At 44.7% G+C, this 25,144-nt stretch overlaps 1 pseudogene; it reads right to left on the minus strand.

Annotated features, from left to right (window-relative positions):
* Window positions 1-2,061: 2,061 nt before the first annotated feature.
* On the minus strand, window positions 2,062-2,175 carry LOC136656749 (5S ribosomal RNA; annotated as a pseudogene).
* Window positions 2,176-25,144: the final 22,969 nt, after the last annotated feature.

Consider the following 25,144-nt stretch of genomic DNA (forward strand, 5'->3'; position numbering starts at 1 on the left):
TCTCGCCATTGGAGCAATTCTGGGCAGCAACAGCAATGTGCAGGAGATGCCGTTTGGTTCAGTGAGCGCATGCATTCTGCCTTTGCTGCTTCAAATGGTTCTGATGGTAAGTGGGAGAGGCCACTTACATGGTTACATGGCACACTGCAGTGCCTGCAGTAACCATTTTACTGTCCACCAAGCTATGCTACTTCATGGTCTGGAGACATTTAGCTACTTGCTGAAGCTAATTCAGTCTGGATCTGCTCAGTTCCTACCTAGGGAACCTACATATGCCTTGATGTTCCATGGAAGTGAGGTGTGGTATAAAATACTAAAACAAAATGCAGTAACCTGATATGGGCAGGACATGAGAACTACTTTCCCTAGAATTTTATTTATGTTCAGTTTTGTTTGCAACCAGTCAGGAATATTTAGAACCAAAAAGTCTTATAGCCTGATCCATATTCAGGCGAACAGAAGCTCTTTTCAGTCATGTGGATCATAAGCGATGTACCCAAGTAATAAATAAATAAATAAGTAATCCCTTGTAAACATACTCAATTTACTCTTAAAGCTAGTGAGTCCTCTTGCTTCAGTAACTGTCCTAAGGTTATGAGAGCCTTCCATAATTTTACATCTCTTATACAATAGACTTCTAATACAGGGGGAACCCTGGTATCCATGGATCCTGTATCTGCAGTTTCACATCTACAGATACAGGACCCCCCATTAGCGTGATTTTAGGACTTACTCCTGTTGAAGTTCTTGCTTAAAGGCCGCTGTAAGCTTAGCAGCTCATAGCAATGTTCAAGCTGCCTCCCAGCAGCCTGGTTACTTAAAAAAAAAAAACAACTACACAGAGGTTAGCATGAAGTGGAACTTAACTGCTTCCTGTTAACCTCCATGTAGTTTTTTTTTAAAACAACCAGGCTGCTGGGAGGCAATTTCAACAGGGTCTTAAAATCATGCTAATGGGCATGCAGGGGCACAGGGGTCCCGGCAGATACAGATCCCTGTTATTTGCGTGGGGAGGTTGGAATGGAACCCCTGTGGATACCGGGGAATGCCTGTAATCTGGATATTGACCTAGGAAAGGGGGAAAAAGGCAGAACAAGTAATTCTTGCTCATTTAATTTGAAATTAATTTGATTTATGTCAAATCAAAAATGTACATGTGCCAGATTGGAAATTGTTAATTGTCTATGTCTGCAATCCTATCCACACTTTCCTGGCAGTAAGCCCCATGGACTAAAATGGGACTTACTTCTAAGTAGACAAGCATAAGATTGGACTCCATGATTGCCAGAGGAGCTGGATCATTCAAATAAACCTTCTTACTAACTGGCCACCAAGCTACAGCAGAACCTTCAAATCAGTCATGTGAGAGAAACCGACTTACAGTTCAATCCTATCCTATGCTATGGGAAGGCTAACCAGGCAAACAGCAAGAGGTAAGTAAAAAAAGTTTTTACCTACTTCTTGGTAAGCTGCCTGGTGACCTATGGGTCTCCTCAGATGCCTGCCACCTATTTTGCTAGCTTAAGTCCAAGGAGAGGACAGGGATGTTCAGGGTTGCAAAAAAGGAGATAGTATCCTGGCATATTCTGCTACCACTGGAATCCATCCCCTCCAGTCCCCAAACTGCCCTCTGCCCTTCCCCTCCCTGCCCCAAACCTCCCCTGAACCACCCACAGCCCACCCATGATCTGCCCCTACCACCACCTTACATGCTCTGGTGTAGGCTGAATCTGTTTGTGGTGGACATGCTGAGCTGCTGGCCATTTGAGCAGGTGGCTTAAACATGATCAGCAGCAGTGCACCGCTTACAGCAGCAGCACACCATTTACAGTGGAGCGTCTTCATTTACAATGGTATAACTTGCGTTCTGCCATTGTAAAGTGCCCATAGGATTGGGCTGTATGCGAGTCAAATCTTCATCTGACAATTTATTAAACAATTTACTGGCCATACTGTGGATGATGGATAGAACTTCACTAAGAAAACAAAAAGGGAAAGACGCAAATTAAGTATTTAGATCTTAATGGTTGGCAACCTTCAGTCTCGAAAGACTATGGCATAAGCCTACAGCACCCGGTATTCCCAGGCAGTCTCCCATCCAAGTACTAACCAGGCCTGACCCTGCTTAGCTTCCTAGATCAGACGAGATTGGGCATGTGCAGGGTAACAGTTGGCTCTTTGAGATTTAAGCCACAGCTTTCAAATTCAAGACGATGAATACTGGAGATATCTTTCAGGAACAATAGCAAGTTAAGTTTTGTTTTGAAAAGAAAAAGATTTTCTCCAACTTATTGACAAACAATAAAGCCTCTAGTTCTCACAATCCTAGAATGCACTTGGGCCAATGCAAGTCCCTTGTGCTGGTCCGGGAATGTTGCATTCATTGTGGAGACAGGCCAGCGCACAGACATGCACTGGCCTCCCAGTGCTGCCGTGGGCCCCGGGGAGAGGGTGAGTTACGTCAGCCGAGCTTAGCCAATGCAGGGGTCTGGGAAGGGGTGTGAGGAGGGTAGAGAGGAGGTGGGAGGGAGGTGTTTCGGGGCGAAGGTAGGGTGGGCAGTGGGCAGGACCGTGGGATGGTGACAGGGAGCAGGAGATGCGTCCAGCTGGTCCAGCGGTTATGCCAGATCCTGACCCCATTCCTTGGCGGCCCAGGGCAGTCCAGGGCTGCTTGGATTTGCGCCACCTGTTCAGGTGGCACAGATGCAAGTAGACCCATTTGGGCTGATGCAGCACAACACGGGGTAAGAGAAAATGTTTCCCCTTGCTTCGAGCTGCGCCACTTTTGGCCCCAAACTTGCACTGGATGCAGTGCAGGCCCACTGGCCTGCCTCCTTCCAGCACAAGATAGGATTTTGCTTTCATAGACTTAATTCACTGTCCTGTCATTCATAATTGCTGGATATCTATGCAGAAACAGAATTACACAGTGGAGTAACTGATAATCTGCTGTTGTGTGCTTAGGTCTTAATATTCAAGTACATTCCAGCATTCTGTGAATGTTAGCTCTTGATCCCTCTACACCTAAAATCTGAGTATCAAAGCCCGGTACCATAATGAACTATCACCCCACCCTTCTCTGTGTCATCAGACAACACTCATACATCACAAGCAGGAGGATGGGCTAATCAGGAGCAGGAGAAATGACTAATCATTTCTGATTAAAGTCGTGGTTTGAGAGGGGACAGTGTGTTCAGGAAATTAGTATGATGAAAGACAGCTTTTTCACATCCAGATTGCCAGTGTGAAGCTGAGTCATTCTGGGAATGACTAAAATAGTTACCACTGATGGATGCTGAGTAGTTCATTAAAGTGGGGGGAGGAGGAATATTTACCTGCTTTGTATTCCTACAGTGTCTGTATCCTGATCTGCATTGTGGTGAAAATGGATGCTTTTCTGTTTACCATCTTTGGGGAGTTGAAGGCAGAGAAGTTGTTTCTCCAGGTCTAAGTTTATCACTATCAGATGTTGAGAACATGAAAAGAGATGAGACAACTTGTGGCAGGATGAACTCACAGTGTTGGACCTTAGTGTTGAAATCAGTAGAACTTAGTCATGGCTAACTTCCTTAGTCATGACTAATTAAATTTAGGATACACTCCATAGACTTCTGTTCAAGGGCTCTCTAAACATTAATTTTCTCATGCTGAGGCTACTTGGCAGATTTCTCTATTCTACATGGAGTCTCCTCTATATTACTGCCATAATGCGTAGCATGGCTCAGATCATCATTATTCTACATCACATGGAGCATTTCCACAGGACGCACCTGTGGGTGGGTCAGGCCAGGTATTGGATGAGGGCTCACACCCATCAGAAGACCTACCTGGCCCTCAGTACTGGTGACGACAGTAGCACCCAAAGCACCAGCAGGAAGCGGAGGTACCATGGCTTTGTCCAGGTTCCTCAACAACCGGTGCTGGCCCCACTATGATAAAGCAGTGAGGAATGGAGGGAGCTTTCTTTTAAGTGGCTTGCAATGCAGATATTAGAAGGCATCATATAACAGGCTTAAACAAAATTCAGTAACATAGCACAGAACAGGTGGCAGAGAGTTCAGCATTATAATTCTACCCACCAAAATAAAAACTTCTTGGTCTGGCATCCAAAGGCTGTGAGATACAGAGCCAATCTGATATCCCAGGCAGGGAATTCCACAGTCTTGCAACTGTGATAAGAAGACTGCCTCCTGTGCCCCGGCCAACTGTACCCTTGGCAGCAGCAGGACACAGAGCAGAGAACGTTTGCTTAGCTATTTCTTCATTCAGTTCCAACATACAAGATAAGATTGAGAACACCACTGACAACAACTAGGGACAATGGATTTTGTTTATTCCTTTATTTTTAATCCTGCCTTTCACAAATAGTCCCAAGGTGGCTAATAAAGTCTAAAAACATAAGAAACAAGTGTACAATAAAATTGGATTTTAAAATACTGTGTAATCTAAAACAGATAGCCAATAAAATGCTTCAACAACAGCTCACAAGCTAAAAACTTAGTGGAACAGGTGGGTCTTAAATACCTTTTAAAAAAAAAAGTGGAGGACACTTTTCAAACCAGTGATGTGCAGTGAGGTCAGGCCAGGGGGGCAATACTCACTCCCCCCCTTCCCCCTTAAGCTCAGTCTCTGAAACACACTTTCTCTTCCCCCCCCCCCCAAATAATTTGTTTTAAAAACCTCACCTCTTCCTCCCCCACTCGGAATTAGGGAGAGCTCAGTAACACACACCCCTGAAGCAACAGAAAAGTTGCCTCTCCTGGCGCTATACAGAGCTGTCCTTTGCACAGCCTCCCTGCTTTTTTCATACCTTTCTTTTTTTAATAGAAGAGAGACAACTTTCTGCTGCCTCCCCAGAGTTTGGGCTCTCTCACATCTTGAAAATATGGACAAGATTTGCACATTTTCTCTTCGGTCATTTGCAGCTAGTGAATTTCTTTGAGAGAACAAAGTGCTTATTTCTGGTCATCAGCTGCGTAATGATGTCATGTCTTGCTTTAGGATGTCACTTCTGGCCTTCAGCAGGTGCCAAGAAGGCTAACTTTGGCCCTTTGTATGAAATGGGTTTGACACCCCTTGTATAGGATGCTTTTGAATTGGATCCAGAAACAGGTGGGAAAGCAGTGTAGTTCTGCAGGTTGGGAGTAATCTGCTCTCCCAACTTGGCCTCCCATCAGCAATCTGGCTTCAGCATTCTAAACCAGCTGCCGTTTTCAAATACTTTTCAAGGGCATCCCCTTTCACAGGGGAGGTAGTATAGCTGGGATGCAATAGGACCACATCTCCGAATGCAGCAACCAGTCGTCATCTCTCCTGACAGGATCACCCCACCACTGCGTGTGTCCCTCATTTCAATAGCCTTTGTCCCCCACTGGCCTTCATGTTGACAGCTCTTTCCACTTTCTCTGAATTCAGAAGCCGGGGTTTGAGAGTTATGGCCCCTTTCCCTTTTTGTATGTTCTACAAGCCTGCTGAAAAGTATCCTATTTGACCATAAGCTAACCAAGTAAAAACTGATCAAAGGAAAGAATAGGAAACTTTGCAGGTCTGTTTCCTCAAAATGAAGCTGTGGGGGAGTTGCTAATGATGTATGATAAGCGTCTAACTATTTCTGAATGATTTTATAACCGGTTTGGTGCTCTTCCATGAAATTCCTTGTATTCTCCGCAAAAGAGCTTTCGTAGGTTGTTTTAATTAGACACTTGGGATCCAGTTTTGTAAAGGCCACTCTGCCAGTGAATGCACTTTTATGAATGTTTGCTTGATTATTCATCTCCCATTGCAGGCTTTGTCCTTAACTGGAGGCCAGCTCTCAAATGGACTGCTCACAGCAGCAGTCATCGTGACGAAAGAATGAAAGCATTCCCAAAGGTTAATTATCTTTGACTAGGAACAGTCAAGTGGGTTCTTCATGCCCAGTTTCAAAACTTCCCCCTCAGCCTGATTAATAATACGAACTCTATAAGTATAATGACACTTGTAACTTTAATGCTGCTGGTCTGGTGAAGACATTTTTAATGAACTGGAGATTGCATTGTGTTCCATAAAAATGAACAGCCTAACCATGAATTTCTATTGCTGTCACTGCAACCTTTCCACCGGCAGCCCCACCCCCTGGTCTGCACTTTTCAGGAGCATTTCCTGAAACTTTGAGTTGCACAGAACTCAACAGAACTCAGCTTTGTTAAACTGCTTTCCGGACTTGCAGATTAATTTACTTCTATCATTTAACATTGTTTCATTCATATTAATTTGATGGCACAGAGAGAGAGAGAGAGAGAGAGAGAGAGAGAGAGAGAGAGAGAGAGAGCAGATGCTTCTGGCTGAAGGAGAGGATACATCAAAGGGCGCAATCCTACCCTGCGCTGGAACAGGAAAGCCAAGAGGCTTGCGCTGTAGCCAGCGCAGGATAGGGGTCCAAAGTGGCTCAGCCAGAGGTAAGGGGAAACTTACTTGAGGTGGTACAAGTCGGAAGAGAGTGGAGCAGCTTAAAGAATGGGGGTTGGGATTCGGCATAACTGCTGGGTCCCAGCCCTGCCTCCCGCTCCCCACTGCCCACCCTCCCCCACCCCAGAATGCCTCTCTCCCGCCTCCTCCCTGCCCATCCCAGAGCCTTGCGTCAGCCCAGCTGGGCTGACGCAAGGCTCAGTGCCTCCGTTGGTGCGGAGACTTGTGTTAGCCTCTGCAGGCTGATGCGCCTCTGTGTGCCGGCCTTGCCAACTCCCGAGGAGGCACAAATGTGCCTTATGGCAGATTTGAGACCCTCCTGGGCGAGCGCAAGGTTAGGAGGTGGCTGGATAGTAACTCAGGATAAGGGGATATTTTACCCCTTACCCTGTGTTGGCCTAGCCTGGCCTATGGGGCTATTCAGATCTGCACCAGTGAATTCACTGGCACAAATCCAAGCAGCCTGTGTAAGGACCAGTGGCTAGGATTCAGCGCAGGCTGCTGTGGCCCATCCCACTCCTTCCCAGGCCCAGTCCGCCTTCTGGACTGCCCTTCTCCCACCCCAAAACACCCCTCCCTGCCTCTGTTATGCTCTCCCGCCACCCTTTCCCACCCCCTGTGCGGGGTAAGTTTGCTGGTGCAAACGTACCTTGTATGGATGGTGCAGGAATGGGATCCAGCTAGAGCAGGCCAGTGCACATCTTTTCGCTGCCGCAGCCTGCTCCTGGGTACTTTACAGCACATTTGCAACACTCAGGAGTGACACTCATTTGTGACACTCAGAAGCTGGCACAGCAGGTCTGCACCAGAGCAAAATAACTTTAGGATTGTGCTCTCAATGTGTCAGCCTGTCGTTGCAGGCTGCAGTTTTCTCTTGTGTACCAGGGCTGTTGCACAGGGCTGGGATGTGGATCAGGACTGTTGTACCCTGGATGTAGTCTCTTACCTCATCACTGTTCTGCTATTGAAAACTGCCTCCATGAAGCAGCTGTTTAATCCTAAAACGGTCAAGTTAGCAAATGGCAAATTTAAGCTCAAATAGACATTTTGGAGAGTGGCCTATAGCAGTCTAAGCAGCTATGTATTGCTAGTTATGGTTGGAAAACACAGAATAACACCTCCCCATAATGTGAGGGTACATTCCTCATGAACCAGGATGGAAAGGGCATCCAGGTAGGAAAGGATGCTTTTCAAAGAATGCTTTGCTGAAGCCCCCGCCCCCCCCCCAAACCTGCCTAGTCTGTTCACTCCATTGACTTGTACAGCTTTAGATAAGGAATTTACCCCCTTGCGCGGGTTTTCTCCTTCTCCACTACATTTGTCCAGTTCTCAAGCTACCAGAGCTGGATTTGGGAGAAGTGCCACAACTGCGGTAAGGAGAAAGTCACTCCCATCATCCTACACAAATGAGCATCTGCACACAGTCTTTGTCTTGAGTTTCTGCTTCTATAGCTGAACCCAATCAGGCCTCACTTGGATGTGTAACACACATCACAATGTTTATTTTCTAAATAAGTGTCAGGCAATTAGACAGGGGCTCGAAATCTACTGAAAACAAAACATACAGGAAATCTGAGATCTTCACCTTCTAGAGAGCTTAGCTATTCCTCTTTACACACGCCAGATGTGCTATCCAATCCCCACCTCCTGCCTGCCTTGAATTAATCTTACGTTACTGAATACATACTTGATACTCATTTCGCAGAATACTTGATTTCCTTTTTTCCATTTGCATGCACTGCAGGATGATTAAGTCCATATTTGCCGAGGTAATAGAGCAGTTTCTAAATGTGATAATGCCCTCCCCTCACCGTTAATGAGTCCAAATTTCAACTTAATCCTGGGGAAAAATACCTTTCTTCAGAATATTATTAACCTGTGCAAGATGATAAACAAATTTTTAAATGCTACAGGGAAAACAGTACAACTGGTCTGTACAGGCTCAACAAGAAGACTAATTTTGCAGACTTACCTTTATATTTAAATAATGTGAAGCTAGAACAGGCACCTCTGTGCCAGCACAACTTTTGTTAAGGACAGGACTGAAAGTTCATTGCAGCAAGTGATTCTTCGCAGTGTTTTTGATTCTGAGTTGCACAATGAAAGACGCTCATGCACATTTATTTATTGTGCGCTGCTCAGTCTGCTTTCCCACAGGTTACTTAGTTAATGCTACTGCATTAGAGACATTGGCCACCATTCAGTAGAAAAGCCTCCTGCTCATGTTTGGTTAAATGAATGGGAGTTTTGTTTTGCTATTCCACATCTCGCATTAATTTCAGTGGGAATTTGCATATTCCTTCCCCCTTCAGGCAAGACAAATGGTGAGTTTTCAGAAAAAAGTTTTTTGAAATTTGCTTCTAGAAAACTCAGTGATTGCCCATGAATATATAGTCTAAATTGACTTCCTGTCTTTCTACTTTATTTTAGTCACTGTCAAAGGTAGATAATGATTCGAGTAAGATTGGCAGTGAAAAAGTGGAATAATTATTGCTTGAAAGTCTGTAGTCTGACTTCCTCCAGGTGCACAATGAATGATGAATGGGATGAAGAAGGTTCCCCATCACACTCTAGTATACACTTCCTATATACCCCTTCCTAAACAGGGTGATCAGATTCAAAGGAGGACAGAGTGCCTATACTTTTAATCACTGTATAGAAGAGGAAGTTTTGGCAGGTGCCACTTTTTAAACTATTCCATGTTGAGCAGCCAAAATTCCCTCATCTATACAATGGTTAGTATAGACCAGAGCTCTCTGGACTCTGGTCTGCAGGCCAAATCCGGTGCCCTGCCTAATCCCTCCCCCTGTGAGTGCTGCTTACTGTTCACCGCAGCGCTGCGTCTTATTGCCCTCCATTGCTGTAAAGGGACGCTCCGGGCAGTTGCATCTGTCTGGACATCCTGCTGCACAGCCAGCTGGGACAGTGGGTAATAGATACAATTGCCCAGAGAATCCCTGTACAGCAATGAAGAGCAATAAGACATGGTGCTATGGCAGAATGGTAAGCGCCAGCTGGGACTGGGAGGGCTTTTCCAGGACACAGCAGTCTCCAGTTTGGAAACCACTAGTATAGACTGATAGTCCAGTTCTACTTTACTACCTGTGTGGTGATGCAGCTGCGCTTCTGGAGCTCACACTGAATTCTGTGGGGGAGTTTCAGCCTCTGGAAGCCTCATTAGAGTAAGTAACATTTGTTCCCTTGCCCTCCGGTAAACCTTCTCCAGTCTGTTGAGTCTACCCAGACCTGCACCAGCTTTATAGCTGGCACAAGTCCACATGGACCCAGGTTGGGGGATAGAGACCGGGAAAGGGAAAAGGATATCAGCATGCACAACTGCTGCCCCCTTTCTCAGTCTACTGGTGCATGGAGCCAGCCACTCACCGCTTGTGGCAGTGGCCAGGCTGTGCTGATTGCCATGTTGCATTTTGCAACACCCATGGAAGGCCTTGATCCTGAATAGGACTGGGCCATGAATTTCTGGAAAAATAAATTCTTGACTTTTATAGTGCTAACAAGATAAACTGAGTTTAAATCAAAATAGGGACTTGGCACTTTTAGCATGCAAACTATGTGCCTTCTACCTATGCCCCTTTTTGTTATCACCCAAACCTATAGCTGGCACTATTCTCGCAAAGGACAATATAGATATTGCCATTCCTTTCCATTTAAGTAACACTGCCATGTAAATAAGGACGTTTTGCTTCAGGTTTGATGCACTGCGCAGATCATCATGGTGCAGTGAAGTCCAGGCCTGGGGAGGTACAGCCATATGAATACTCTTCTCCCTTCCTTCCCCGCTGAAGCTCAATCTTAGTGGATCTTACTTTCCTTGAAAAACACACTCACTCACACTCTCTCCTCTCCTGCTCCAGGCTCGGGAAATAATTTTTTAAGAAAAAAAGGCACCTCTTCTTCCCCCACCCAGAGCTAGGGACATGCCTCCTGAGGTCACTGGATAGTTGCATCCCTGATGCTTTAGAGAGCTGGTCCCTTTACACAGGTTTCCTCCTTTTCTCATGGCTTTCTTAGAACAGAACAGAGGCAATTCTGTCTGCTGCCTATCCGGTGATTGCTGATGCAGGTGCTGTGCCCTTTTTCATTGGAAAGCCACGATTGCAGCAAATCAGCTGCTAGCTGCTTCCCTGAGCGTGTACATGTGCAAGCATGCTATTTATCTCACTGGAACTGTGCTGGAGAAGAAAAGAGCAGCTTGGAAAGACAAGGTCGTTTTTCTTTACTTGTTGGGTCTGATGAGTCTCTGCCCCGCTCCCGGAGACTGTACATCTCCGTCACAGTGGTCTTCAAAGGAAGTTGGTGATTACTTTGTAGTGATCGCATAAATTGTATTCATGGTTGCATATGGTACAGTGAAAATTGTATATCATCTAGAGCCTGTACTATAGTTCCTTTTCAGAACTGTTGAGATCATGGAAAACATAGGTCCATGTGCGTGTGTGTGTAAAACGTTTGGACACTGAATGTGAGAGATTAGATACTATGTTAGCAGTCTGCTCTCTTCCAGTGCTTCAGATAGAGGGACGGTATCGTGCTGTGTAAACAGGCACCATTCCCTGGCTGTTCACAAAGTACATTGGACATGGAGCCTGGGGAGAAAGGGAAGATCAAAAAGAAAAGATGGGGGTGACCAACCCCCCCTCCCACCTAATCCAAATTCTCTCACACACTTGCAGTTTCCTGGCTCTCACTAAAGAGAGCTGTGGAAATACAGCTGGCAGGTTAAAAAAAAACAAAAACTGTCCAGAGTGTGTATTAAGAAAAGTCTTGGAGTGTGGGAGCAAAACAAGTGTACAAGCTTCTTCCATCTGGGCTTCTATCCTTTTCCCCCCTTCACTTCAGCTACTCTTTACTACATTGAAAATGGTGGCTAATGTAAAATGGAAGGTAAAGCTGGCCTTCAACCCACTGAGATGATGATGATTTTTATTCTAAAAATTCTTGGCAGTACTTTGAGTCCTGCCACTTGAAACAAAATCTCTGATTTGCCTTTATAGACTCAAACTTTTATGATCCACACGTATCACAACAGGAAGGAATAAAAACCTGCATTACTCAACAGACCTACATTAGATCACAGACAGGAAAAAATGGCAAGGCATATAGAAGTAATTGATGTGGCAGCTGTTACGGTACGTTTAATCCATTCCTTGATCCAGGCCAGTATTTAGAATGCCCTGGGTTAATCACAGGCTGCTCCATTCTAGGACTCTGATTGGACTGAAAGGGTAAGGGAAGTTCTAAAGCAGGGGTGTCCAAAGTTTTTGGCAGGAGGGCCACATCATCTCTCCCCCAACACTGTGTCAGGGGCTGAGAGAAAAAAGAATTAATTTACATTTAAAATTTGAATAAATTTACATAAGTTTACATAAATGAATATATTAAAGGTGAACTTATATGAATGAATGAAGGTCTTGCAATAGCTCAAGGCCTATAAAAAGCCTTGTACAAAGCAAGGCTGGCCTTTCCTTTTGCTGCCTCTGCTGCATCACAGACGTGAAACTGCAAGCAGTGGCAGGAGCCCTCATCCCACAGTTCACGGAAGAGGTCAAACAGTTGCCCTCATGCTAAGAGCAGCTGCATAGGGCCAGTGGGGGCTCCAACAAATCTCTGGAGGGCCAGAGGCTCATTGGAAACTGGGGGCTCCCTGAAGGCTGTATTGAGAGTCCTCAAGGGCCGCAAGTAGCCCCAGGGCCGGGGTTTGGGCACCCCTGTTCTAAAGGAATGGATAGAGTCTATGGTTATGCAAGGTTAGAACCACAGCATTAAACCACTGCATTTGTTAAGATTGTCATGCATTCCTACTCATATTTTTTATGAGTTCCTGGTACTCTAGAATAGCAGTCGCTGATAGTAGGGGAGTAAAATATGATTAGATGCTATAACAGCAAAACTCCAAGGCTGGCAGCAATTTCTAATACCAGAGCAGCTGGGGAAAGAAAAGCCACACTGATCTCAGAATCTGCTACTGTCTATATCAATGATCATACAGTGTATAGGTTACATTTGTCCAAAGATATACATGCCTAGGGAAAGTCAGGATTGCTTATATAGAAAAAGAAAAAGTAAGAGGCAGATTAGCATGGTGGTGACTTTATTCATATTATTCTGAAAGGTTTGGACTCATTTATTGCAAGAAGGGAGATATGGAAAATTCCAATACTTAGCAGCCAGGATGCTAAGATTAGATTGGCTGTTAACATATGTAAGTTTATTCTCATCATTCTTGATAGAATAAACAAGGTCATCTAGAACAAAATCTCCTCCCTCAAATGATTCGCATTACTGTCTCATTCTGCACCAAAACTCCCAAATTCTAGGGAAGACCCACCACACATGCTGGAAATCTGCATTCCTGTCTCCACATAACCAACACCTTCTCTGACAGAATTATACATCCTTCTAATCCTTTCTGGTGTATAACATCATCAGTACACCCATTTGCATGTTTTCTGAGGGTGACAGTGCTTGATGTTCGCAATTCAGTCTTCCTCCACTCCTAGTTTGCAGTTCAAACTTGTAAAATTCTCTTCCCAAAAACCACGGCCAGCTGAGGCAACATTCAGTGTTGTTTAAAAGGCTCAGTGAAGGAAAGAGCAAGGTGAGAAGGCAGCAGGCCAGGCTGCTGTGCTCCAAGGATTGGAACTAAGAAGAGTCCCACTGGATCAGGCCAAGGGCCCCATCTAATCCAGCTTCCTGTATCTCACAATGCCCCACCAGATGCCTCAGGGGGCACACAAGATACCCATATCCTCTTGCCACTCCCTTGCATCTCGCATTCAAAGATAGCTTACCTCTAAAACCTGAAGGGTGCATACTTGGCTTGTAAACTGTGATAGACCTTTCCTCTATAAACCTTTCAAAGACATCTAGATCAGGTGCCATCACAACATCCTGTTTACCACCTTGAATTCTACTATGGTAGAAAGGTGGGCTACAAGTGTAATACCAGTATAAACTTGCAATGATGTCAGAAGTTTATGCCAACATTTTGATTTTGGGAAATATTCTTGAGAGAAAATAGCTTAAATCTTGGATGGAAGCAGCTGGTTGTTTTGTTTGTTTTTGTTTTTTTACCAAAGAAAACTTTATAAACAAAATGCAAATGGATGACTGTATCTAATTTGCTATGATAGAAATCTTGATTATTCCACGCACAGTCAGTGTTTGACTACTGTCCTTGTAAAAGCACAATGAATAAAAAACATGACTCAAATTTTCCTCTGAACATATTAAGGACAGATGTTTGCTGCATGCAAGGTCATTTGATGAGGAGAAATGAAAATTAAGAAGTACTGACTGACAATAATATCTGGATTAAGGCTGCATGACATTTTAAACATTATCTAGTAAGTACAGATTTAGGAAGTGGAACAATAATTTTAGGAAAATCTTTCCTTAAACTTCAGTAGTGTAGGAGAATGCTTCCACATGGACACATGCATTTCAGATATATCCTATAGGCACAAATATTCTGTTATGAGCTTAAGATGGAAAATCCTCTATATTTTCCACAGGAAAACTGTGGTTTTTCAATGTCCTCAGTGTTTTTACCTTGACCTAATCTTATTTTTAGGTTTGAAAGGAGACAACTTGCATTACCCATGTTCACTCTTTCTTAAACAAGAAATGCACTTTTTGGGAGGAAAATATAGATTAGTTAAAAAAAAAACAAAAATGAAGGCCAATAAAAAAGATCAATTTTTGAAATGTTGTCATCTAATAAATGAAAAGAACTCCATGGCTTACTTAAAAGGCAATGAAGGCAAAAGCAGTCGTGATGGACCTAAATGACTGTGGGCGCAATCCTAACTTGCGCTGGAACAGGCAAACCAGGAGGCTTGCACTGTATCCAGCGCAGGATTGTGGTCAGCAGCAGCTTAACCAGAGGCAAGGGGAAACTTTTCCCCTTACCCCTGGGTAAGGGCTGCTGGTGCCTATGGGTCTCCTCGGACTTGCACCACCTCCTGAGGTGGCACAAGTTCAAGGAGAGCGGAGCAGCCTGAAGCCGCTCTGTTCTCCCCGGGAAAGGGGGTTGGGATCTGTCATAACTGCCGGATCACAGCCCCACCTCCTGCTCCCCGGAGCTGCCCATCACCGTCTCTCCCCCTGCCCAGGAACACCTTCCTCCCTCCTCCTCCCCACCCCCCCCACGCCTACCTTTCGTCCTTGCATTGGCTCATCCAAGCTGACGCAAGGAGCTGGAGGAAAGCTGGCATGGAGGCTTCCATTGGCCTCCGCAGGCCAGTGCTTCTCGGTGTGCTGGCCTGGCTTCCTCCTGAGGAGGCGCAAACATGCTTTATGGCATGTTTGCGACCCTCCCAGCCCGGCCTAAGGGACTTGGGCCAGCATAGGGCACAGTTTGGATTGCACCCTGTATCTCATACAGAGTGACTAGATGACCTTTTTTCCACAACATGTTCTTTTTTTTATGTTCTGGAAAAGAACTTACAGCCCAATCCTAACTGCACTAGGAACAGGCAGGCCAACTGGCCTGCGCTGTATCAGCACTGGATTGGGGCCAGTAGCGGCTCAACCCGGGGCAAGGGGAATTGTCCTCAGGCACCTCTTTTCTAGGCTGAAGAAACACCATAGCCTTTCCTCATAAGGAAGGTGCCCCAGCCCAGTAATCATCTTAGGTGCTCTCTTTTGCACCTTTTCCATCTCAAAAAGGACACAGTGGAAATGGAAAAGGTGCAAAAGAGAACAACTAAGATGATTACTGGGCTGGGGCACCTTCTTTATGAGGAAAGGCTATGGCATTTGGACCTCTTCAGCCTAGAAAGGAGACGCCTGAGGGGGGACATGATTGAGACATGCAAAATTATGCACAGAAAGGATAGAGTGGATAGAGAGATGCTCTTTACACTCTCACGTAACACCAGAACCAGGGGACATCCACTAAAATTGAGTGTTGGGAGAGTTAGGACAGACAAAACAAAATATTTCTTTAATCAGTGTGTGGTTGGTCTGTGGAACTCCTTGTTACAGGATGTGGTGATGGCATCTGGCCTAGATGCCTTTAAAAGGGGATTGGACAAATTTCTGGAGGAAAAATCCATTACTGGTTACAAGACATGATGTGTATGTGCAACCTCCTGATTTTAGAAATGGGCTATGTCAGATGCAAGGGCAGGCACCAGGAAGCCGTCTCTTGTTATCTGGTGTGCTCCCTGGAGCATTTAGTGGGCTGCTGTGAGATACAGGAAGCTGGACTAGATGGGCCTATGGCCTGATCCAGCGGGGCTGTTCTTATGTTCTTATGTTTCCTCTTTCCCTAGTTGACACAGCAGAAGCCTGAATGGGGCTAATCAGATCTATTCCACCTAAAGAGGTGGCACAGATCTGAGCAACTCAGCATTTGGCTGGACCACCTGGGGGGGTTAGGGACCACCTGGCTCCATCCCGGGCCTCGTCTTCCCATGGGATCGCCTGCAGCTTTCCCTCCCCAGAATTGCCCTGCCCCTGCTCTGGAATGTCCCCACAATGCCTCCCCCACCCTCCTCATACTCCCACGCTGGCACAAACTCACTCTCCACTAGCATTGCTGGGGCCACATTCGACTTCCTGAGGCCAACACAAGTCCCCTGCACTGGCCTGCCGACTCACCCCAACTCATCCATGTCTTACGACACTTTTGAGCATCCAAGAGGCCAGTACAGGGGATTTGCGCCATCCTAGAGTGAATTCTTAAAGCGAGATGCAAAATATTAAGCAGAGAAGTCTTGATTCACAGCACAGCCATCACATTATACCATCTTCCATTCAATACTTGGATCTTCAAATAATCAAACACAATTCCATGCCATGGTGTTTATACATAAATGAGAAAGATTTTTTTGTGATAAATACAGCCATGTCCCAGTATTTGTAGGGGTTCTTTTCCAGAACCCCTCATGATTAACTGAAACTGCAGATACCAGGGAATGCCCCCCCACCATCCAGAAGCGAGGCCACACCTCTGGAGGATCCCATGAGTCCAGCAGAGGCCGCACACATCCATCTGCAGCCTCTGCCAGGCTCAGACGGAGCCTTAGAGATTAAAAACTCACTTCCAGTTTTTTTGGAAAACCGGAAGTAACGTTTTCAATGCCTTATAAGACTTTAGGAGGCCTGGGGAAGGGTTTCCAGTCTCATCCGATCTGCAGATAAGTGAATCCGCATATATGCCCCCCCCCCATATTTTTGAGGCCAACAGGTTGAACCCATCCAGCATGAGAAGTTGTGCTAGAGGAGGTCAAATATATTGCAATCTGCCTGCACATGTGTGCCGAGAATGCATTTCTGTTGCCTCTGTGCAAACTCAAAACATGTTATCCTGCCCACCATCAAAAGACCCCAGGCCCAGTAGCATGGGTGTGTAGCCCATTTACCATTTTTCAGAGTATAGTACTTTGTTTTGTTTTTTCTTCACAGCAGTGACACATAGGAGAAACAGCAAGCCACATCTTTCAGAAACATAGTCAATTGAGATAAAACCAGTGCTATGGCCATGATAATGATGATTCCAGTGTCTGGTTACAAGGCAAATTTTATCCTTGCTCAGTAGTGTCTCTGAAAACAACAGCTTTATGCCATACAAATAAATTAGGGCACAATCCTATCCAATTTTCCAGTGCCAGTGCAACCATGCCAATGAAGCATGTGATGCATCTTGTGGTGGGGAGACACTCACAGAGGCCTCCTCAAGGTGTGGGAACATTTGTTCCCTTACCTTGGGCTGCATTGTGGCTGCACCTGTGCTGGAAAGTTGTATAAGATTGGACCCTTAGTGACATTAATTTCTGCTGGAACATGCTGAGCCAAGTAGAACAGGATGTGCAGGAGCAAGGATCATATACACACATTAGCATATCATTTTGCTTCTGTCATGAGACATTTGGACAGAATGTTACTTCTCTTGAGTTAACTAAGCACATTAAACTAAACTAAAGTAGCTGAGATGCCTTTCAAAATTTGATCCAATATTGTTTCACAACATGCAATATTTTACATGCCATGAATAGTTTTCTATCCAATGTATTATGTAACAAAATAGTTGTTTTTAACAAGCAAAATGTTTCAAAATAGTTTTGGCAAGCAACGGATCAAACAGAAATCCTTAAAATGATTTGGGCTGCCACCATAAACACATTTATGAGGAAGCACGCCCCACTGAATGGAGTAAATACACCTTCAGAAAGGTTTGTTGTTTTTTTAAAATTAAGTTTAGTTCAATTCACTGATCAATAAAATCCTTTGGGTCTTTTAAATACCCAACAGAGAAACAAACAGAACTCTGACTCAGATCCACTGATATACTCTGTGACATTCAGACTTTGCCTTATGTCTTGGCCCCAGAGTTGGGAAGGGAGTTTGCTCCTTAAGGCATATGGTGGGACTGAAGCAATCCAGTTGTACATATTGGCTCCAGTGCATTGACCGTGTAGCCAATTGTTACAACTATGTATCAGTGATTTTTTTTTAATCAATTCATTCTACTTACTCCATCCTTGATCCAAGAGCTCAGTTGTTAAGATAATGCAGACAATAAGTCTTTCCATGTAACTTAATGCTTGTTATGCTTTTATGCTTGTTAACCACATTCCAATAGCGGGTATTTGTTTTTGCAACCATAGTGACGACATATATTTATTGGCTACAGTTTCAAGGATTCTAAACAAGTATCTGTCTTTGTTTAATTTCAACAAGCCAGGACATTTTCCTAATATGGGTCTGGACAATATGTCTGAGAAATAAGTTGTTCATCAGTATTCTTGATGACAAATTAGGATGTTTCCAGATGAGACACTGCCCATGTACAGGAAATACGGTTTCCCTTTGGATGGTATTTCTATCAATATTTAATACGTTTTCTGTTACTTGGTGCTTGGAAAGGGAACTTAAAAAAAATAATAATGTGATGTTGTACATACTGTGCCGGGTGCAATTTTAGTATTATGTATTGCCAGTCGTGATCTCCACAAGCCTAAAAACTGCATAATAGGTGCCTTTTGAAATATTTGTCTTTGTTATCTCACATCTCACCTTGCGATTGCTTGTTCCCAGTCCCTACATGAGCACATGGGCTAAACTAGGTATGATTGGTTCATTTTTTACTTAAGCGGGGTGAGGGCATGACAATAAGTGGGACCAGAAACAAGTTTGAAGGGGTCCTTGGCAAGGAGCTCCTGTACTTGGGTGAGGCCTTCTCTCTACTCTGGTGGTAGTTGTGGGAGAGAACATGAGTTCTTTGGGGCTAGCAGAAATAGCAACACTTGAACTGGCAGCCACCACATGGCGCTACATGGGGCATTGTGAGAGGAAAACATAGTAAATGACAGACAGCAGCAGCGAGCGTGAGCATTGCTGCTGCTGCTGCTGCTGGCCCAAATAAATATGTATCAATTGCTACATCTGCCACCAAGGGAAGGGAACCCAGTAGACAGCCACCAGTTGCTGCCTTGGTGCACTCCTCTGGCTTCCTCCCTGTGAAGCCAGGGCAGACATCAGTGGAGGACCTTGGCATGTGCCTGGGAGTGCCATTTGCCTGCACCATACTTGAATATGAGAAGCACATGAGATAGAGATATTGACACCTCTCCCCATCCATACCTTTCCTCTTTGCTAGTGGTGGTTTCAAGCACCTTTCTCTGTTCCCAACCCCCAGGCCAGGAGTGAACTGGAATCAGAGAAGATTCACTGGAGCAAGAGGATGATGGCAAATAAAGCACTGGAGGTGGGAAGAGTTCAGTACGTCTCTCCTGTGTGTCCCTTCTCCTGTTAAAGACCTCCTGCTGCACATGTACCACGCTTTCAAATATGTGCACAGAGCAGATACATGCAAAGAATCCAGCATCTGCCACTACAGTATCTAGCTTGACCCTTAGCTGTAACAGGACAAAAAAAGAAAGCACATTTCTGTTGTTTTCTTACAGCACTATAGTACGTTTGCTTCCTGCTCCTGTTGAGTCCATTGGATGACTTTAGTGTGCAACTTGTTCTGAGAACATGCAGCCATTTACTACCGTCAAAGTAACAAGATACTAGATGGAGCATTTTGGCCGTTTCTGAAGGGAAGGTTTGCAGTCCAACAATGACAGCAGGGCAGCTGAAAAGAAACCTCATTATAAAAGACTTATTATCATTGGGAAAAACTGTATCACTAAAGAACTGCTACAAAGCTTCCCAATCTCCTTGCAGAGCTCATTTTCAAAGTTAGACTTGGCCGCTTTTCAGGTCATGAATTTCAAGGACAGGATAGATGCTGTAATCCATATTGGATTTCATGGGTTATTCCTATTGCAAACACTAAGGAGGCAAAACAACTCACTTATATTACCCAGTTGAAACAAATTTGACTGCAAAAAACTATCAATTATATATTTCAATGAAATAAGCACCACTCAAACATCAAATGGCAGGTTTGGGATAGAAGAAGACTACAGATCTCCTCCATTAAGAAAACATGTCTGCCTCAGAGTGTGTGAATGTCAACATTATCCTAATTACACACTTGAGTAATGCACATTTCCACTCTTTCTTCTGAATACAGAGGCATTGTAAATGGCTTTGTTTAATCACAGACCTTCATGGAGGTTAGGATTGACATGTTCTTCCTGTTTCTCTTTGAGCCCAATCCTATACTGCCAACAGCAGTTGTGGGGGGACTAGATAAGGAGATTTGGACTTACACCTCCTGCTCCATGATGTGTCTCCTTGGATGTGTGCCAGCTCTTTAGCCGGTGCAAGTCCAAGGAGAGAAAGGGGGTGGGAAGGCTGCCTACAGATCCACTGCATGCCATCGCTGCCGGATCCATCCCTTCCCATGACTTCCCCACCCCGTTCCCTCCTCCCTGCCCCATTTCACCCCCTGCCTGTCCCCACCACTGCCTTACCTGCTTTGCTGTCCTCATACAGGTTCAGCAAGAGACAGGCAGCACTGAGAGAATGCAACCAAAATGGCCGCTGACGGATTGCTCCGTGCTCTGCCAGCAGCCATTTTGCAATAGTGCAAGTGTCTTCCACTTTTACAAAACCCTCCACAGTACAGCCCAATCTTGCATAAGATTGGGCCATTAGTCTCATAACCACTTCTTTGCCACCTGATCAGGCTAGAGGTCTGTCATGGAGGTCTTTAAAAAGTGAGAACTATGCTCAGAAATGGTCTGGCAGCCAGTGCAGGTATTTCAAGACTGGCAAGGTACATTCCACAATACCAGCACCAGACATTAACCCAGCTGCCGTACTGTACCAACTGACATTTCATCTTCTAAGGCAGCCTCACGTACAACACTTTATGGTTGTGACCAAGGTATCTCTGTCTGGGAGATTAACATCTCTTGTTATTTTAACAAAGACATAATTCAAGAGCTCCTGAGTAGACTCCTCAGACACTCCACAGAGGATTGAATAGGAGCATATTAACACAGGTCTTTTCAGAAGGTCATTTCACCGTGCACTTTACACATTTTGACTTTTTAGCCAGTGGTGGAGAAATGTTCCAGTACAAGATTAGTCCATTCAAAGCCAAATTAGCCATTACATTAAAATAGCTGCTTTCACAGTTCTGGAATGTCATAAATATACATTAACTAAAAGCATCTGGGCTACGCGATTAAGAATAAAGAGATGTTTTACATTATGTTTTACAAATTTTAAAGTTTAAAATGATTTTCCCTTTAGCTAATAAGACTTCTGAATACAAGGTAATCCTTCTAAAATTCTACCTAATGTGCAGTCCATTTTTGGATTTAATGTTAGCCTTTCTGAATGCTAAATAAGGACAGTGGTACCCTAACACTGTCAGAGGTACAGTATCAGTAATGTTTATTCATCTCTGACTAAGAGTAAATTAAGGGTTCAGGGCTGCACTTTTGGCCCAATTCTATCCAGTGGTTATGCTGCCCAAGCATGCATTCTGGCAGGGTAACATGCTTTCCAGCTGTCCAACTGCAACAGTGCTGGAGAGCACAGTGTGGCTGCCACCAGAAGCGGCAAGTGACTGGGTTCATGTGATGGTGGACCAGGGAAACCCACTGCTGCAGATAAGGTTTCAAAAAGAGGTTGGAGAGGGAGGTGAAGTGGGAGTGGAGCGTGGTGGAGATGGGCAGAATGGGTAGGAGATGGGGAGGGATGAGGGTGGATCAGGTCCACAAAGGGGGTGGGTTTGCTGGCACTGGTGCCCACCAAGTTCTTAACCCTCTCCTGGGCCTGGTCTGCTTTCACTGACCAACACGGACTTGTGCCAGTGATATTACAAGTTACAGTTGACCCACCCGACTGGCAGGGGCTTACCCAGAGGGAAGGGAACAAATGTTCCCTTATTCTGAGGAGGCCTCCTGAGACTGACACCCTGCGGGATTCAGCAGACACCATGTTGGTTCTGCTGCATTGCCACATAAGGAACTGGTATGATTGATCTGTTACTGGCTTTCCTAGATGCTAGGAGCAGCCAGCATAGCACAGCAGGAGCAGGAGCCACAACTTCAGAAGCAGATGGACCAAACACCTCCATGCTTCAGATGGGGAATGTGCTGCAAGCCCCCACCCCAGCTCACAAGGAGGGTGTGCATGCTCAGTGAACAGGAAGAAACATCTGAATGTTGTGGTTCTTGAAAGACAGAACCTTCTTTCAATTGTAAAAATCCCTACAGGGATTTAAGTAGCCTGCCTATGTAAACCGCCTTGAATAAAGACTAAGAAAGGCGGTATATAAATACCTGTATTATTATTATTATTTTCTGATTATGCAGGCCAACACACATTTTGCTTCCTTAAACGTTACACCAATTCCTGGATATATTTGGGGTGCTGATTACAAAAATGGCATCTGCTTTGCCCTATCATGTCTAGTTTTGGAGACATGGCATAGCCTCATTAGTGAACGGTTCAAGCAGCTTCCTCATGAGGAAGCGATGGTGATAGGGCAAAACGGATGCCATTTTTGGAATCAGCACCCCAAATTCATATCAAACCACCATAAAGTTTGGGAAAAACTTTTCTGACCCTCAATTTTGTAGGCCTGCGTTATCTGAGGGATCAAGAAGGATTTTATCGAAGTAACAGTTTCTCAGATACTCTGGCCCCAAGCCATTTAGGGCCATAAAGGTCAAAACCAGCACCTTGAATTGAGCCTGGGAACAAATGGGCAGCCAGTGCAGCTGTTGGAGAAGCGTCCTGACAAGAGTCAAATCGCCTACCTCCAGTGATGATACGGGCTGCAGCATTCTGCGCTAATTGAAGTTTCTGAACCATCTTCAAAGGCAGCCCCACATAGAGCATGTTACAATAATCTAACCTCGATGACACTGTGGCATGGATCACCATGGCCAGGTGAGCATGGTACTAACTGAAGTGGCGCGCCAGATACTGGCAGTGGTCATGTGGCATTCCCGTTTTTTGCATGAGATGTTTCAGGAGGTCTCTGCAGTTGTGGGCATATCCACAGCCCATTCACAAGACAAATTGAAATGGCTGTATTAAGCAGCAAGTTTGCAAAGAGGGCAAGCTGGAAGGGGTGCGATGCACCTACCCACCACCTCTCTAGCCTGCAGCCTAATCTGCCAATCCACTTGACCACTGACCCATCCTCTTCTTGCACACTGTCCTTGGAGAACATGTGAGAAAAGACTGAGAGGATCCTCCTACCAACACTGTATAAGAAGTGATGCGTAGGACTAAACCAGCAGTTTTCAAACTCTTGGGGAGAGTTTGAGCTGCTCTAAGTCCTTGTGGGGGCGGGGGGGGGGAGGCAGTGACATGATCCCCAGGATAGCATCACTCAGGGGGTTGCAGGGGCTTGGCTGCACTTACCAGAGCCTTCTGCAGCCTCCCGGGGATGTGGGGAATCCTGTGCAACCATCTGCAGGTCTCTCTGCGGCTGCAGGAGGCTGTGGTAAGTGCAGCCAAGCCCCTGCAGCCCCCTGAGTGATGCTATCCTGGGGATCACATCACTGCCTCCTCCCTACCTCCTCCCTGCCCCCACCCCTTAAGGGGGCAGAGGCCAGGGCTCTCAGGCCGGGGCTTCACGACACCCCAGTTTGAAAAGCCCCGGACTAAACTGTAGGGCTATTTTTCACTGGATAAACTTGCAACAAACAGAAGTTCTATTTGTACAGAAAAATCAACTGTGTATTACAATTAAGTGTTTTCTTCCAAGACTCTAACCAGATAAACACATCTGTATGCTTTTAAGAACAGGGACAAACAATGCTTCCTCATTATCCTTAACTCAGTGACAGTAATGATGGATTAGATATCTTATTACTTTGTTTTACCCTAAAACCAATAGTAATGATCTGGTCTATAAGGCATTCTAAGAAAACAAGTAAAGTAAACAGGTACTTACACAACTCTAACTTTCAAAGTAAGACATTCTACAGACTACAACCTGCTATCTATCCACATTCAATTGATTATATATATCCTAGGCTAGCTCACTGGAATCAAATAACTCATCAGGGCAAGATGGCTCATATGTAGTCAATTATCACCATCTGCATTGTTTTATTATAATGGAAGTAATTGTAGCTCTGCATTTAACAATTTTATTACAACAGATTGCAGTTTGAATCACACTAGTTCCTTTTTAAAGCAAACTCTTATCCTGTGTGAAGACCTCCGTGCCAGAAGAGAATAGCTCTATGATAGTAGATTTGCGACCCTTTAATATTTTCCTAAGGGAGATATGAGTTTGTTGTTAACCGATGTGTTGCAATGTTCAGTTCTATGAAAAAGCTCACACAAGAATTGCCCACAGAAAAAAAAAGCTCTAACACTTGCCCTAACTCTTACGCTAACCCAGCCATTTTCAACCACTGTGCTGCGGCACACTGGTGTGCCGCGAATGGTCTGCAGGTGCACTGCAGGCGTTTGGGGGAGGGTCATTTATTACTAGGGCCACTGGGAGATGTGAGCCCCCCACCAACTGCATGGTGTGCCTTGTCAATTGTCAAAAAACTGATGGTGTGCCTTGACAATTTTACTAGCTTGTCAGTGTGCCAACAGACAAAAAAGTTTGAAAATCAGTGCACTAACCCATTGAATACTCCTACCCTAACCTTAACCTACTGAACCCCCTCACCCTGACTTTAACCCTAACCCATGTGGGCAAAGTTTGTTTGGGCTCTTTTCATGTGCATTTTTTTCTGGTTATTACAATGTTCAGATTTAAAAAAAAAATTGTTTCCAGTTGATTATATTCCAATATGATCTATTGTAGTGACATCTCATTGCATACAGGACACTTGAAACGTTGCATGTTGTCAAGTACTGCAAAGCATATTTTCTCCTATCAATAGCTATGGAAGTCTTCCTCTATGTGAAAAAGAAAAGTAATAGGCCTGATTCATCCCTCCATCTGCATCCACAGCTAGCACAACATTCATGGAATACATAGAATACAAATTATACTCTGCTAGCTCCCCCTCACCTCTTGGGTTCTGCTCTAGAAGGTCAACTGACTACTCTTGGTCTATGTGGGTCAATTATAAGTGTCCTAACATAACCCAATTAAACACATTTTCTTTGCCCAAAGCTAGGTAACAGATAATAGCTTTAAAAAAGTGTTGAAAATTTGGAAATGAAATAAATACAGAAACTATAGAAAAAATGTTCAATAGAAATGATTCTATATAGAGAGAACAGAAGGGTGTGACATTGATTTGTAGGATGGTCTAGCCTTGCACTTTGTTTCTTT

Source organism: Tiliqua scincoides, chromosome 6, assembly GCF_035046505.1.
Source record: "Tiliqua scincoides isolate rTilSci1 chromosome 6, rTilSci1.hap2, whole genome shotgun sequence".
Classification (NCBI taxonomy): domain Eukaryota; kingdom Metazoa; phylum Chordata; class Lepidosauria; order Squamata; family Scincidae; genus Tiliqua; species Tiliqua scincoides.